Source organism: Gorilla gorilla, chromosome 7 (genome assembly GCF_029281585.2).
Source record: "Gorilla gorilla gorilla isolate KB3781 chromosome 7, NHGRI_mGorGor1-v2.1_pri, whole genome shotgun sequence".
Classification (NCBI taxonomy): domain Eukaryota; kingdom Metazoa; phylum Chordata; class Mammalia; order Primates; family Hominidae; genus Gorilla; species Gorilla gorilla.
In genome coordinates, this window is record NC_073231.2 from 97,365,057 (window position 1) to 97,380,711 (window position 15,655).

At 36.6% G+C, this 15,655-nt stretch overlaps 1 long non-coding RNA gene across 1 annotated transcript in view; it reads left to right on the top strand.

The window, feature by feature from the left end:
* LOC129523975 (uncharacterized) overlaps positions 1 to 7,504 on the top strand; it is a 51,810-nt gene extending 44,306 nt beyond the window's left edge. Inside the window, exon 5 of the long non-coding RNA XR_008667611.2 lies at positions 1,188 to 7,504. This is a non-coding gene — a long non-coding RNA (uncharacterized lncRNA). The remainder of the gene's footprint in view (positions 1 to 1,187) is intronic.
* Positions 7,505 to 15,655: the final 8,151 nt, after the last annotated feature.

The following is a 15,655-nucleotide window of genomic DNA, read 5'->3' on the forward strand; positions in this document are numbered from 1 at the left end:
TAGGCTTTGAAGGTTGGCTGTGGTCTTTATCATATGTTTTTCTGTTTTGTTTTGCTGTGTATTTGTATGTGTGTGTGCATTTAACACTACTTTAAAATATGCAAACCATTCTTAACTCATGGATTGTACCAAAAAAGTTCCATGGACGATAGTTTCTGAGCAGTTACATACTGATAGAATGGAGAGGAATTTAAATTAGTATAAATATGTTTAAGAATTTAAAAGACAATATGAACATAATTAGAAGAAAAAATAAAACCTATTTATAAAAGAAGCAAATGGAACTTCTTGAGATGAAAAATAGAATATCTGAAACAAAAAAGTCACTAAATGAGTTTTAAGTGCATGATAGATACCATAGAAGAAAATGTTTATTGACAATGAATCAGAGCACTAGAACCTAAAAAAAAAGTGATTTAAAAAATGAACAGAGATTTAGTGACTTGTTGGACATTAATAAACTCTCTAGCACACATATAATTGAAGTCCTTAATGGTGAGGAAGGTAGGGCATAACATAATATTGAATAAATAAGGTTGAAAATTTCTTAAATTTGGTCATATACATACATCTACAGGTTCAAAAAGCTCAGTGAAACCTAAACTGAATATAAATAAATGAAACCACATCTAGACGTATCATAGTCTAACTAGTAAAACCCAGTAACGAAGTGAAAGTCTTCAGAGGAAAATGATATATTACATACAAGGTAACAAATTTAATTGACTTCTCATTATATATAATGCAAACCAAAAGGCGATGGGATGATATTCTTAGAGTTGAGAAAAAAGTTAATCTAGAATCTATATCTAGCAAAAGTATCCTTCAAAAATGGAAGTTAAATGAGACCTTTTTAGAATAACAAAAGCTGAGAGAATTTGTCACTGGGAACTTGCACTGAAAGATATGTTCAAGAAAGTTCTTCAGGCTTAAGGAAAAGGATATTGGATAGAAATATTTGCACGAGGGAAAGAAGAGTTTCTTTAATAGTAAATATGTGAATAAATATAAAAACTTATTTCTCATTAAAATTGTATTGAACTATATTTGTTTAAAGAAAAAATAGTAACAATGTATAATGGGGTATATAATATGTGGAAGTAAAATTACTATTTATTTTTTCAGTGGAATTAAGTAATCTAGGTTTTAAAGAGAATATACACTTTCTTCTTCTTCTTTTATTTTAGGTTCCAGGGATACATGTGCAGGTTTCTTACATGGGATACATTGCGTGTCGCTGAGGGTTGGTGTACAATGATCCCGTCACCCAGGTAATGAGCATGATACCTAATAGGTATCTTCTGACCTACACCCCCTTTCAAGCAGTCTCCAGTGTCTATGGTTCGCATCTTTGTGTCCATGTGTATTCAGTGTTTAGCTCCCATGTATAAGTGAGAACAGGCAGTATTTGGTTTTCTATTCCTCTGTTACTTCACTTAGGATAATGGCCCCCCAGCTGCATCCATGTTGCTGCAAAAGACATAATTTCATTTTTAATGGCTGTGTAGTGTTCCATGGTGTATATGTGCCACATTTTCTTTATCCAGTCCTCCATCGATGGGCATTGAGGTTGATTCCATGTATTTGCTATTGTGAATAGTGCTACAGTGAACATACAAGTGCATGTGCCTTTTTGATGAAAAGATTTGTTTTCCTTTGGGTGTATACCCAATAGTGAGATTGCAGAATCAAATGGTAGTTCTGTTTTTAAGTTCTTTGAGAAATTTCCACATTGTCTTTCACAGCAGCTGAACTAATATAAATTCCCACCAGCAGTGCATAAGTCTTCCCTTTTCACTGCAAACTTGTCAGCATCTGTTGTTTTCTTTACTTTTTAATAATAGTCATTCTGACAGGAGTTAGATTATATTTCATTGTGGTTTTGATTTGCATTTCTCTGATGATTAATGATGATGAGCATTTTTCATATATTTGTTGGCTGCATGTATGTAGACGTAAAATTATTGACAAGAATAGCACAAAGGACAGGAAGGCAGAAATTGAAGTATAATGTTTTAATGTTTGTACATTGTACATAAATCTGTGGCATGCCAAAGAAATGATTCCAGAAAAGGGTATCTAAATAAAAATGTCTAAAGGGTATTATTATTTGGAAGTATTCTATATGAAGATTTTCTTAATTACTCTACTGTCAGAAGTAGGTACTGTAAAAAAATCTGGATCATATACCACTCACTATTTGCCAAAGATGAATTAAGTTTGATTCTGAAATATATATATGGGGGAAAAACCCAAGTGTATTATTATTCTTGTGATGGATAACACTAAGCAGGTATATTGTGTTTGATTAAAACATACCTGGGGAATAATTGGTGCTAAATATGGATACTTGATGAACAGTGATATAATATTTGAATCCTGAAAAGGAAGTCAAAGTTTGCTTTTTCCCACACATAACAAAAGAAAACAGAATAAAATTTTATCAAGGGGATGAATGCCAGGAAGGTGTCATCAACAAGTGAGAAGAGTATCTGTAACAAAGAATATCCAGGGGCAGGAGACTTCTAGGAGAGTTTCCTTGAATTTCTGCACCAGAAAATCCCAAATATGTTATGGAATCTTTTTTTCCGTGTATGTAATAATGTAGGATTCTTCACATATTTTTATCCCTTTGACCTTCTGGATGGATTTGGGAAATTCTTGCAAGCAAGTCAAAGTGGGATTTCAGAGAATGCGTATTCCGCAAGGACATGTCTGTGTATTTGCCTTATTCACTTGTAATAAGTGATACAATTTGCCTTAAGTGAAGTGCACAAGTGGATGTTGAAACTTTTAATTCAAGAACCGTAACATTGGATGAGAATCAATGTCTATTCAGTCTTAATTAATGCTCACACAAATAAGATATTTCTTAAAAATTATAGGAGCAAGATATTTATTTAATATATAGAAGCCTGAAGCTTAAATAGTGCTACTAAATAATCTGGCTAGTTAACCAAGATTTAAGAGTTATTATAATATTATTCAAAAGCAAGTAGTAATATGTATATATGGCTATATTCGTAGACCAGAAAATTAAACATATTTTCTGAGAGGCATTCTGTGAGAATAATTTTACCAGTAAAGGAGTTAATAGTTTGAAGAGATGAAATTCAGCACCAGCAAATAAATGGCAAGAGACTCCATGGTTGTCTCTTTGCCAAAGTAGCGGGCTTGTTTTTAAGCTTATATAACCATTTATATTTTAAGCAGGTTTCTGAGAAATTGAAAGACAGCTTGGAAAGCTGGTGCTTTTTTGTTCAAAACAGACAAACTTTTAAAATTACTTTTTAACATGAAACCAGTAGAACAGATTCCCTAGTTGAAGTATAACAAATTCATTGACTCCTAAATGTTGTTAAAGGACCTAGTAATTACTGCCCTAGTCATTGAAGATTCTCAGGTAATACAAGTCTCTGTTGCCAAGGGGAATACATGATGGTGGCTGGAGAGAGACAATAAACAAAAAAGGCTCTGTCATGTTAGTGCTCTGAAGTACTAATAGGTTAAATAATCAAAGTAAAGAGATATGGACAGAGAATGGATGGGGTGAGCTACTTAGTTAGAGTGGTCAAGGAAGGTCTCTCTTTTAAGGTTATATTTGAACATAAACTTGAATGAAGCGATGCAGAGATCCAATGATATTTATCTTATAGATGCATAAATACATAGATTTAGGTATAGATAATTCTCCAGGTAGAAGATATAGCAATTGCAAAGGCCTAAGAGTGGAAGAGTACCTGGTGCATTCAAAAAACAGCAAGAAAGACAACACAGCAATGCCCCAGGGCAGGGTGTAATCGGGTGGTAGGAGATAGGTCCAGAGAAAGGAAAAGGGGCCAGAACATGTAGGCAGCTGTAAGCAATAATAAAAACTTTGGAATTTATTCTGAGTAAGATGGAATGATCTGGGAAATATTTGAGTTGAAAAGTGATAATCTGAGCTTTGTTGTGGGAAATAGACAGTAGTAAGGTAAGCAAGAAGGATAATTGCAGATAACTTCAGTATCCAGGCAAAAACCAATTTCAGCTTGGACCAGGGGCTGATATTGGTGAAAAATGGTTAGATTCTCAAAGTATTTTGAAGTAAAAACCACTGTGATTTGTTAATAGATCAAATCTGGGGTGTGAAAGAAGGGGAGGTAACAAGGAAGACTTAAAGACTTTTGGCCTAAACTGTTGGAAGAATGGAATTCTATTTATTGATACAGGGCAAATAAGGGAAAAACAAGAATAAGGGGAGAAGAATCAAGAGTTTAGTTTTTCAAAGTTAATTCTGAGATGTCTTTTAGGCATTCAAGAATTGGTGTCAAAAACAGAATTGGATATGAGTAGACAGTGGATATATTTCAAGGAGAAGTAACAGTGGATTTTGAACCTGAAAGTTATTAGCATAAAGATGACATTTAAAACCATGGGAAGACTTTGTTGGTATATAGAGAAAAGAAATGATCCCATAACTGAGTTCTAAAATGTCCTGTTGTTTACAGATTGGAAATCTGAGATGGAGATAGGAAAGCATGCTGCGAATAAGTGAGCAAAGGATGAGAACCTAGAGTTAGGATCAAGAGAAAGGTGTAGTTGAAGCAGAATGGAGTGATAAGCTATGCCAAATGCTACTGATTATTAACTATTCATTGGCAGATGGCTAATCAGATACAGTCGCTATTCATTGCCTCTTTTCTTTGCTGATTCGTCATGACAGCCTCTTGCTATATATCAGGACTTCCCTCCTGGGTGGCAATACCAATTGGTCAAAAGAGTCAGTTATCCAACATTCAAAGGTCCCAGGAGGTGAAATCTGATTTATATAACGAGTTCTACTTCTATACACAAAACAGTGTATTTTGTGATACTTTCTCCTTTTTTATAACAAACTCCTATCCTCTCAAAGAATGAGTCATTAGAGAAGAAAAAAAGGAACATTGTGGAAAATTAAAGTATCCAAAAATATGTTAAAAATTCCACTTGGGAAGACTTTGCTGCTTTATCATTAGTCCAATGCTTTTCAAAAATTAACCCAGAGGAGAGTTCAGTGACTCTACTCATGAACTTGAACATGACATTCAAATATTCTACTCATGAACTTGAACTTAGATTTTAGGGAAGTAAGTGTTATTGAATTAAAAGTGTGCCTTTAAATATATAGACTCTCCTTGTCTACGATGTGTATCTATTTTTTCCGCTAATAATCAAAAAAATATTGTGTATTTGAGTAAACATAATCCATGTTTGACCTAGTCTAGTCATCATTTTAACCTCTTGTGTTCATAAATATAATAGATAAATGCTGTCTTTTAAAGTAACATCAGACTTATGTACTTCAATATAATTATATTATATTGAATTATATATATATTGAATTGAATTATAACACAATCACTAAAACATGGCTTTCTATAATGACATAGAACCTGTTTTAACACACTGTAGTTAAATTTCTATATCATTAGTATAAAGCTTACAAAATAACATAAAAAGTTTTGATGACAGAAAATATCTAATATTAAACTAAACCCAAGTGCTTTCAGCTCTCTGTATCTTTGGGTGCCACATCTGTAGATTCAATCAACCTCAGATAAAAATATTTAGACAAAAAATTGCATCTGTACTGAAAATGTGCAACTTTTTTCTTGACATTATTCCCTAAACAATACAGTATAACTATTTACATAGCATTTACATTGTATTACTGATTATAAGTAATTTAGAGATGATTTAAAGTATGCAGAAAGATGTGTGTCAATTATATGCAAATACTATGCCACTTTAGCTCAGAGACTTGATATCTGTGGATTTTGGTATACTTGGAGAGTCCTGGAACCAATCCCTATGGATAGTGAGGGATGACTGTAATTGAGATTCTTTATAAGCTTAAAATAAAACTTACAATGAGAAATCAAGAAAGAGAGCTCAGATAAAAAGAAAGTCTTTGCTCAGAGACAAACTACAAAGCAAGAAAGGCTGTTTCCATTGAGTCTTCTTTTCTTCAGAAAGTATACAGACGGTAACTGGTATATGAGTTGGATTTGGGGATACAATAGCATACATGAGACCCAGCCAGGGACAGCCCTTTTAAAACCTCAGGCAAAGAAAAATTACAGGCTACTGTTTTCCTAAGGCAAAGAAAAATTATAGGCTAGTGTGACTCTGGGTCCCACTAATGGATTCTCTATGGGGTCTTAGCAATGTGTGTATGGGAAGGCGGAGCATGAACTGGTTTCCCACAGTAATTTGATGCCACAAGCAATTCTGTTCTAATGGAGTTATAATAGACTCTTTACTTCAAACAAACACTGATGTTAGTGGACATTAATTTTCATGGTGTTTTCCTCTGAGAAAGGAGGGATTTTGTTCAGGACAATAAGACACTGTTTCAATTTGTGAGATGGAAGTTTTCAAAGAGAGAAAAAAAGAAGAGTCTATGCTTTTATGCTTTATCCAAGATTTGTCTCGACTCTTTTCTGCTTTGTCCTCTGGCCATATCTATATTACGATTTATTGCAGAGTAATTGATGGCTTTGCCAAATGGTGGTACACTGTAGTCTTTACAATGCATTGTGGTCTTTATGATGTTTGCAATGAGATAAAAAAGAATGCAAACCACTATTTTTTAGTATATCTCCTGAAATTCCATATCCCTTCAAAAGTGTACTATGTAAAGTACAAATCAGTCTGTACTTTGCTGTGCCTTAAAAATCTTTAGTAGCTTTCCTTTATCAACATAGTAGGATCCAAACCCTTTCGTATGGCAGACAAGTCCTTTCTTCATCTGGCCTTTCTATGTGAAACGTCTCGCAGTTTAACTGATCTCTGTGTTATTTCTTGCCTGTGTGTTTTTGTTAATTCTGTATGCTGTGCCTAGAATTACTTTACCTTTTGCTCTTCCTCCAGTTGCCTGTCTTACCTATAGAAACAGCCTTTACTCCTCTAGGAAGCCTTCCTGCCATCATCCAGGTTATGCAATGTGTGTCTCCTGTGTTCTCACGATGACATATATCTGTTAGTGTACTTGCTACATTAAATTATCACCAATTCTATTTTTTCTCTGTCCCCCAAAATACTGTGGTCTCCTTAAAAGCAGGAAATGTTAACCATTAATTCTTTGTCAAGAGCAATGGCTAGCTAAAAAGTGAGCAATCACAAAATAAATGTTTGTCAGGTGAATGAATGAATGAACCAATGGTTAGTATTAGACCCTACCAGTTCTAATAGGTTTAATGCTCTTTTTTTTTTTCATCCAGCCTCTCCCAAACACCTTAAAACAAACACATCTTGAAGGATGTACCATGCATTCCATTATGATTTAGTTTGGAAGGAGTTTGGTGTACTATAACAACTGAAGGTATTAGTGTGCCCGGAGAGAAAGCATATTTGAAGCAGAGTTGTAATTATAACAAAGGAAGAGTCCTAGCTCATGATTTATTGCCTGAAAATTTCCAATGTGAGTACAATTAGTGCACTCTTAGAATGGCTCCAAATGATGAAGGATTTAATTACATGAGGAGCTCTACCTCCAGTGCTAGAGATATAGACATAAATTTGTGTTTCTATTTAATTTACTTGAAAGAATTTTGATTTTAGCCACAAATTTGAATTTAAATGAATATAACTGGAAGCTATAGTTAAAGTCCATTATTCCTGAGAATTCAATGATTTGAGATAAAAATGTTTACATTTGTTCAATTCAAAGGAATAGCCTAGTTCTCATGCTAAACAGCAAACCCACTTTTTCTTTCTCTTCAGGCAGCTGTCTCAGAGGGATTTTCATACAACCTTCCAATCCATTTCTTTACTTTTAATGAGTAAAATATCCTAGGTGTTGTAAAATCGGGAAGAATTATATTTATATTATTTGTTTTACTTACAGAAATTTGTATACATTCATTATTTATTATAATTTAATATATTTTAATTCTGACAAATAAGAACTTGTAAATATTGAGATAGTTTCTTTATTAGTTTAAATTTTTGTTGAGAAAAAATTCGTATGAATTTACCATTTTAATCATTTTAAATGTACAATTCAGTGATTTTTTTGTATATTTGCAATGTTGTGCAATCAACACCACTATCTAATTTCAGAACATTTTCATCACCCCAGAAGACACCTCATATTCACTGGGCAGTTATACTCCATCCTTTCTTTCAAGGCCCTGGCAACAAGCTACTATTTGTCTCAATGAATTTGAGTATTATGGCATTTTATATAAAAGGTATCATATAATTTGTGACTTTTTCACTCAGTGACTGGCTTCTTTCACTTAGTGTAATTGGCTATTATGAATAATTGTGATAAGACCATTCATCTACACGATTTTATATGGCCATACCTTTTATTTCTCCTTGATATATACCTAGAAGAAAACTCACATAGGAACTCAATGTTTAACTTTTAAGTAACTACCAAATGTTTTTCTACAGTGGCGTCAACATTTTACATTCCTACCAGCAATGTACGAGGCTTCCAGTTTCTTGATATCCTTGCCAACACCTGTTATTTTCTGATTTTAAAAAAATTATAGCCATCCTAGTGGGTAAGAAGTGGTATCCCATTATGTTTATAATTTCTGTTTTGCTGACTAATGTTCTTGACTAGTGTTGTTGAGCATCTTTTTTTATTATTATAATTTAAGTTCTGGGATACATGTGTAGAATGTGCAGGTTACATAGGTATACATGTGCCATGGTGGTTTGCTGCACCCATCAACCCATCATATAGGTTTTTAGCCCCACATGCATTAGGTATTTGTCCTAATGATCTCCCTCCCCTTGCTTCCAAAACCCAATGGGCCACAGTGTGTGATGTTCCCCTCCCTGTGTCCATGTGTTCTCATTGTTCAACTCCCACTTACGAGTGAGAACATGTGGTGTTTGGTTTTCTTTTCCTGTGTTAGTTTGCTGAGTATGATGGTTTCCAGCTTCATCCGTGTCCCTGCAAAGGACATTAACTCATTCTTTTTATGGCTGTGTAGTATTCCATGGTGTATATGTGCCACATTTTCTTTATCCAGTCTATCTTTGATAGGCATTTGGGTTGGTTCTAAGTCTTTGCTATTGTAAATAGTGCTGCAATAAACATATGTGTGCATGTGTCTTTATAGTAGAATGATTTATAATCCTTTGGGTATGTCCCCAGTAATGGGATTGCTAAGTCAAATGGTATTTCTGGTTCTAGGTCCTTGAGGAATAACCACACTGTCTTCCACAATGGTTGAACGAATATATACTCCCACCAACAGTGTAAAAGAATTCCTATTTCTCCACATCCTCTCAGGCATCTGTTGTTTCCTGACCTTTTTTTTTTTTTTTTTTTTTTTTTTGAGATGAGTCTCGCTCTGTCACCCAGGCTGGAGTGCAGTGGTGTGATCTCGGCTCACTGCAAGTTCTGCCTCCTGGGTTCATGCCATTCTCCTGCCTCAGCCTCCCAAGTAGCTGGGACTACAGGTACCTGCCACCATGCCAGGCTAATTTTTTGTATTTTTAGTAGAGACGGGGTTTCACTGTGTTAGCCAGGATGGTCTCGATCTCCCGACCTCGTGATCTACCCACCTTGGCCTCCCAAAGTGTTGGGATTACAGCCATGAGCCTCTGCGCCCGGCCATTTCCTGACTTTTTAATGATTGCCGTTCTAATTGGCATGAGATGGTATCTCAATTTTTTTTTTCTTTGAGACGGAGTCTTGCTTTGTCACCCAGGCTGGAGTGCAGTGGCACCATCTTGGCTCACTGCCAGCTCCGCCTCTGGGTTCACGCCATTCTCCTGCCTCAGCCTCCCGAGTAGCTGGGACTACAGGCACCCGCCACCAGGCCCAGCTAATTTTTTGTATTTTTAGTAGAGATGGTGTTTCACCGTGTTAGCCAGGATGACCTCGATCTCCTGACCTTGTGATCCACCCACCTCGGCCTCCCACAGCGCTGGGATTACAGGCGTGAGCCACCGCGCCTGGCCGAGATGGTATCTCATTGTAGTTTTGATTTGCATTTCTCTACTGATCGGAGATGATGAGCCTTTTTTCATACTTTTGTTGGCCACATAAATGTCTTCTTTTGAGAAGTGTCTGTTCATATCATTCACCCACATTTTGATGGGGTTGTTTGGTTTTATCTTGTAAATTTGTTTAAGTACCTTGTAGATTCTGGATATTAGACCTTTGTCAGATAGATAGATTGCAAAAATTTTCTCCCATTCTGTAGGTTGCCTGTTCACTCTGATGATAGTTTCTTTTGCTGTGCAGAAGCTCTTTAGTTTAATTAGATCCCATTTGTCAATTTTGGCAAAATTGCTTTTGGTATTTTAGTCATGAAGTCTATGCCCATGCCTATGTCCTGAATGGTATTACCTAGGTTTTCTCCTAGGGTTTTTAATAATTTTATGTTTTACATTCAAGTCTTTAATCCATCTTGAGTTAATTGTTGTATAAGGTGTAAGGAAGGGGTCCAGTTTCAGTTTTCTGCATATGGGAATCCAGTTTTACCAGCACCATTTATTAAATAGGGAATCCTTTCCCCATTGATTGTTTTTGTCAGGTTTGTCAAAGAGCGGATGGCTGTGGATGTGTGGTGTTATTTCTGAGGCTTCTGTTCTGTTCCATTGGTCTATATATCTGTTTTGGTACCAGTACCATGCTGTTTTGGTTACTGTAGCCTTGTACTATAGTTTGAAGTCAGGTAGCATGATGCCTCCAGCTTTGTTCTGTTTGCTTAGGATTGTCTTGGCTATACGGGCTCTTTTTTGGTTCCATATGAAATTTAAAGTAGCTTTTTCTAATTCTGTGAAGAAAGTCAGTGGTAGCTTGATGGCAATAGCATTGAATCTGTAAATTACTTTGGGCAGTATAGCCATTTTCATGATATTGATTCTTCCTATCCATGAACATGGAATGTTTTTCCATTTGTTGGTGTCCTCTTTTATTTTGTTGAGCAGTGGTTTGTAGTTCTCCTTGAAGAGGTCCTTCACTTCCCTGGTAAGTTGCATTCCTAGGTATTTTATTCCTTTGTAGCAATTGTGAATAGGAGTTCACTCATTATTTGGCTCGCTGTTAGTCTGTTTTTTGTGTATAAGAATGCTTGTGATTTTTGCACATCGATTTTGTATCCTGAGACTTTGCTGAAGTTGCTTAACAGCTTAAGGAATTTTGGGGCTGAGATGATGGGGTTTTCTAAATATACAATCATGTCATCTGCAAACAGGGACAATCTGACTTCCTCTGTTCCTATCTGAAAACCCTTTATTTCATTCTCTTGCATGATTTCACTGGCCAGTACTTGCAATACTATGTTGAATAGGAGTGGTGAGAGAGGGCATCCTTGTCTTCTGCTGGTTTTCCAGCTTTTGCCCATTCAGTATGACATTGGCTATGAGTTTGTCATAAATAGCTCTTATTATTTTGAGATATATTCCATCAATACCTAGTTTTTGAGTGCTTTTAGCATAAAAGGGTGTCAAATTTTATCAAATGCCTTTTCTGCATCTATTGAGATAATCATTTGTTTTTTTATTCGTTCTGTTTTTGTGATAGATTACCTTTATTGACTTTTATATGTTGACCCAGCCTTGCATCCCAGGGATGAAGCCTACTTGATCGTGGTGGATAAACTTTTTGATGTGCTGCTGGATTCAGTTTGCCAGTATTTTATTAAGGATTTTTGCACCGGTGTTCATCATGGATGTTGGCCTGAAATTTTTTTGTTGTTGTGTCTCTGCCAGGTTTTGGTATCAGGATGATGCTCACCTCATAAAATGAGTTAGGGAGGAGTCCCTCTTTTTCTATTGTTTGGATTAGTTTCAGTAGGAATGGTACCAGCTCCTCTTTGTACCTCTGATAGAATTTGGCTATGAATCCATCTGGTCCTGGGCTTTTTGTTTGTTTCTTTGTTTGGTAGGCTATTAATTACTGCCTCAATTTCAGAACTTGTTATTGGTCTATTCAGGGATTTGACTTCTTCCTGGTTTAGTCCTGGGAGGGTGTATGTGTCCAGGAATTTATCCATTTCTTCTAGTCATTGATTTTTTGAAGGTTTTTTTGTGTGTCTACCTCCTTTAGTTCTGCTCTGATCTTAGTTATTTCCTGTCTTCTGCTAGCTTTTGATTTTGTTTGCTCTTGCTTCTCTAGTTCTTTTAATTGTGATGTTAAGGTGTAGATTTTAGATCTTTCCCACTTTATGAAGTGGGCATTTAGTACTATAAATTTCCCTCTAAACACTGCTTTAGCTGTGTTTCAGAGTTTCTGGTATGTTGTCTATTTGTTCTTGTTGGTTTCAAAGAACTTATTTATTTCTGCCTTAATTTCGTATTTACCCAGTAGTCATTCCGGAGCAGGTTGTTCAATTTCCATGTAGGTGTGTGGTTTTGAGTGAGTTTCTTAATCCTGAGATCTAATTTGATTGAACTGTGGTCTGAGAGACTGTTTGTTGTGATTATCTTTCTTTTGCATTTGCTGGGGAGTGTTTTACTTCCAATTATGTGGTCGATTTTAGAATAAGTGTTATGTGGTGCTGAGAAGAATGTATATTCTGTTGATTTTGGGTGGAGAGTTCTGTACATGTGTATTAGGTCCTCTTGGTCTAGAGCTGAATTCAAGTCCTGAATATCCTTGTTAATTTTCTGTCTTGTTGATCTTTCTAATATTGACAGTGGGGTGTTAAAGTCTCCCACTATTATTGTGTGGGAGTCTAAGTCTCTTTGTAGGTCTTTAAGAACTTGCTTTATGAATCTAGGTGTTCCTGTATTGGGTGCATATATATTTAGGGTAGTTAGCTCTTTTGTTGCTTTGCCCCTTTACCGTTATGTAATGCCCTTCTTTGTCTTTTTTGATCCTTGTTGGTTTAAAGTCTGTTTTATCAGAGACTAGAATTGCAACTCCTGCTTTTCTTTGCTGTCCCTTTGCTTGGTAAATATTCCTCCATCCCTTTATTTTGAGCCTATGTGTGTCTTTGCACATGAGATGGGTCTCCTGAATACAGCACACTGTTGGGTCTTGACTCTTTATCCAATTTGCCAGTCTGTGTCTTTTAATTGGGGCATTTAGCCTATTTACATTTATATTGTTATGTGTGAATTTGATCCCGTCATCATGATGCTAGGTGGCTATTTTGCACATTAGTAAATGTAGTTTCTTCATAGTGTAGTTGGTCTTTATATTTTGATATGTTTTTGCAGTGGCTGGTACCAGTTTTTCTTTTCCATAATTAGTGCATCTTCAGGAGTTCTTGTAAGACAGGCCTGGTGGTGACAAAATCCCTCAGCATTTGCTTGTCTGGAAAGGATTTTATTTCTCCTTCACTTATGAAGCTAACTTTGGCTGGATATGAAGTTGTGGGTTGAAAATTATTTTCTTTAAAAATGTTGAATATTGGCCCCCACACTCTTCTGGGTTGTAGGGTTTCTGCAGAGAGATCCACTGTTAGTCTGATGAACTTTCCTTTGTAGGTGACCTGACCTTTCTCTCTGGCTGCCCTTGACATTTTTTCCTTCACTTCAACCTTGGAGAATCTGATGATTATGTGTCTTTGAGTTGCTCTTCTCATGGAGTATCTGAGTGGTGTTCTCTGTATTTCCTGAGTTTGAATGTTGGCCTGTCTTGCTAGGTTGGGCAAGTTCTCCTGGATAATATCTTGAAATGTGTTTTCCAACTTGCTTCCGTTCTCCCCATCACTTTCAGGTACACCAATAAATCATAGGCTTGGTCTTTTCACATAGCCCCATATTTCTTGAAGGCTTTGTTTGTTCCTTTTCATTCTTTTTTTTTTCCTAATCTTGTCTTCACACTTTATTTAATTAAGCTGATCTTCAATCTCTGATATCCTTTCTTCCACTTGATCAATTCTGCTATTGATACCTGTGTATGCTTCATGAAGTTCTCTTGCTTTGTTTTTCAGCTCCATCAGGTCTTTTTTGTTCTTCTCTAAACTGGTTATTCTAGTAAGCAGATCCTGTAACCTTTTATCAAGGTTTTTAGCTTCTTTGCATTGGGTTGCAACATGCTCCTTTAGCTCACAGGAGTTTGTTATTACCCACTTTCTGAAGCCTACTTCTGTCAATTCATCAAAGTTATTCTCCATCCAGTTTTTTGCCCTTGCTGGAGAGGAGCGGTGATCATTTGGATGAGGAGAGGCATTCTGGTTTTTAGAATTTTCAGCATTTTTGTGCTGTTTTTTCCTCATCTTCGTGGATTTATCTACCTTTGATATTTGATGCTGATGACCTTTGGATGGGGTTTTTGTGTGGGCATCCTTTTTATTCATGTTGGTGTTATTGCTTTCTGTTTGCTAGTTTTCCTTCTAACAGTCAGGCCCCTCTTCTGCAGGTCTGCTAGGGTTTGCTAGAGGTCCACTCCAGACCCTGTTTGCCTGGGTGTCACTAGTGGAGGCTGCAGAACAGCAAAGATTCCTGCCTGCTCTTTCCTCTGGAAGCTTTGTCCCAGAGGGGCACCCACCTGATGCCTGCTGGAGCTCTCCTGTATGAGGTGTCTGTCGACTCATGTTGGGAGGTGTCTCCCAGTCAAGAGGCATGGAGGTCAGGGACTCACTTAGGAGGCAGTCTGTCTCTTAGCAGAGCTTGAGCACAGTGCTGGGAGATCTGCTGGTGTCTTCAGAGCTGGCAGGCTGGGACATTTAAGTCTATTGAAGTTGTGCCCACTGCTGTCCATGTCCCCAGGTGCTCTGTCCCAGGTGCAAAAACTGTGGGAAAAGCATAATTATCTGGGCCAGATAGCACAGTTCCTCACAGCTTCCCTTGGCTAGGGGAGGGAGGTCTCTGGCCCCTTGCACCTCCTGGGTGAGGCAAAGCCCTGCCCTGCTTCTGCTTGCCTTCCATGGGCTGCACTCACTCTAACCAGTCCCGATGAGATGAACAGGTTACCTCAGTTGGAAATGCAGAAATCACCCACCTTCTGTGCTGATCTCATTTGGAGCTGCAGACTAGATCTGTTCCTATATGACCATCTTGCCAGATCCGTTGAGCATCTTTTCATGTGCTTACTCACCATTTGTGTAGCTTCTTTGAAGAAATGGCTATTCAATTCTTGTCCATTTTGAAATGTATTCTTTTTTGCTGCTCTTGTTGAGTTGTTAAAGTTATTTTTTCTGAACAGGTGTTGTAAAATTGAAAAGAATTTTATTATATTATTTGTTTCATTATAGAAATATTTTTATCAGATACATGACTGATAAAATTATCAGTTGGATAATTTGAGATATATGATTTGCAAATATTTTTTCCCATTTTGGTAACTGTATTTTTACTTTTTTTTTTAAGTAAAGTGAATGCAAGTTTATTTAGAAAGTAAATGAATAAAAAAATGCCTACTCCATAGACAGAGCAACCCCAAGGGCTGCTGGCTGTCCCTTTTTATGATTATTTCTTGATTATACACTAAACAAGGGGTGGATTATTCATGTCTCCCCTTTTTAGCCCACATAGGGTAACTTCCTGACATTGTCATGGCATTCGTAAACTGTTATGGCACTGGTGGAAGTGTAGTAGTGAGGACCACCAGAGGTTACGCTCATTGCCATCTTGGTTTTGGTGGGTTTTAGCTGGCTTCTGTACTGCAACCTGTATTATCAGCAAGGTCTTTATGACCTTTATTTTGTGCCTACCTTCTCTTTCTTCCTGTGACTTAGAATGCCTAACCATCTGGGAATGCAGCTGA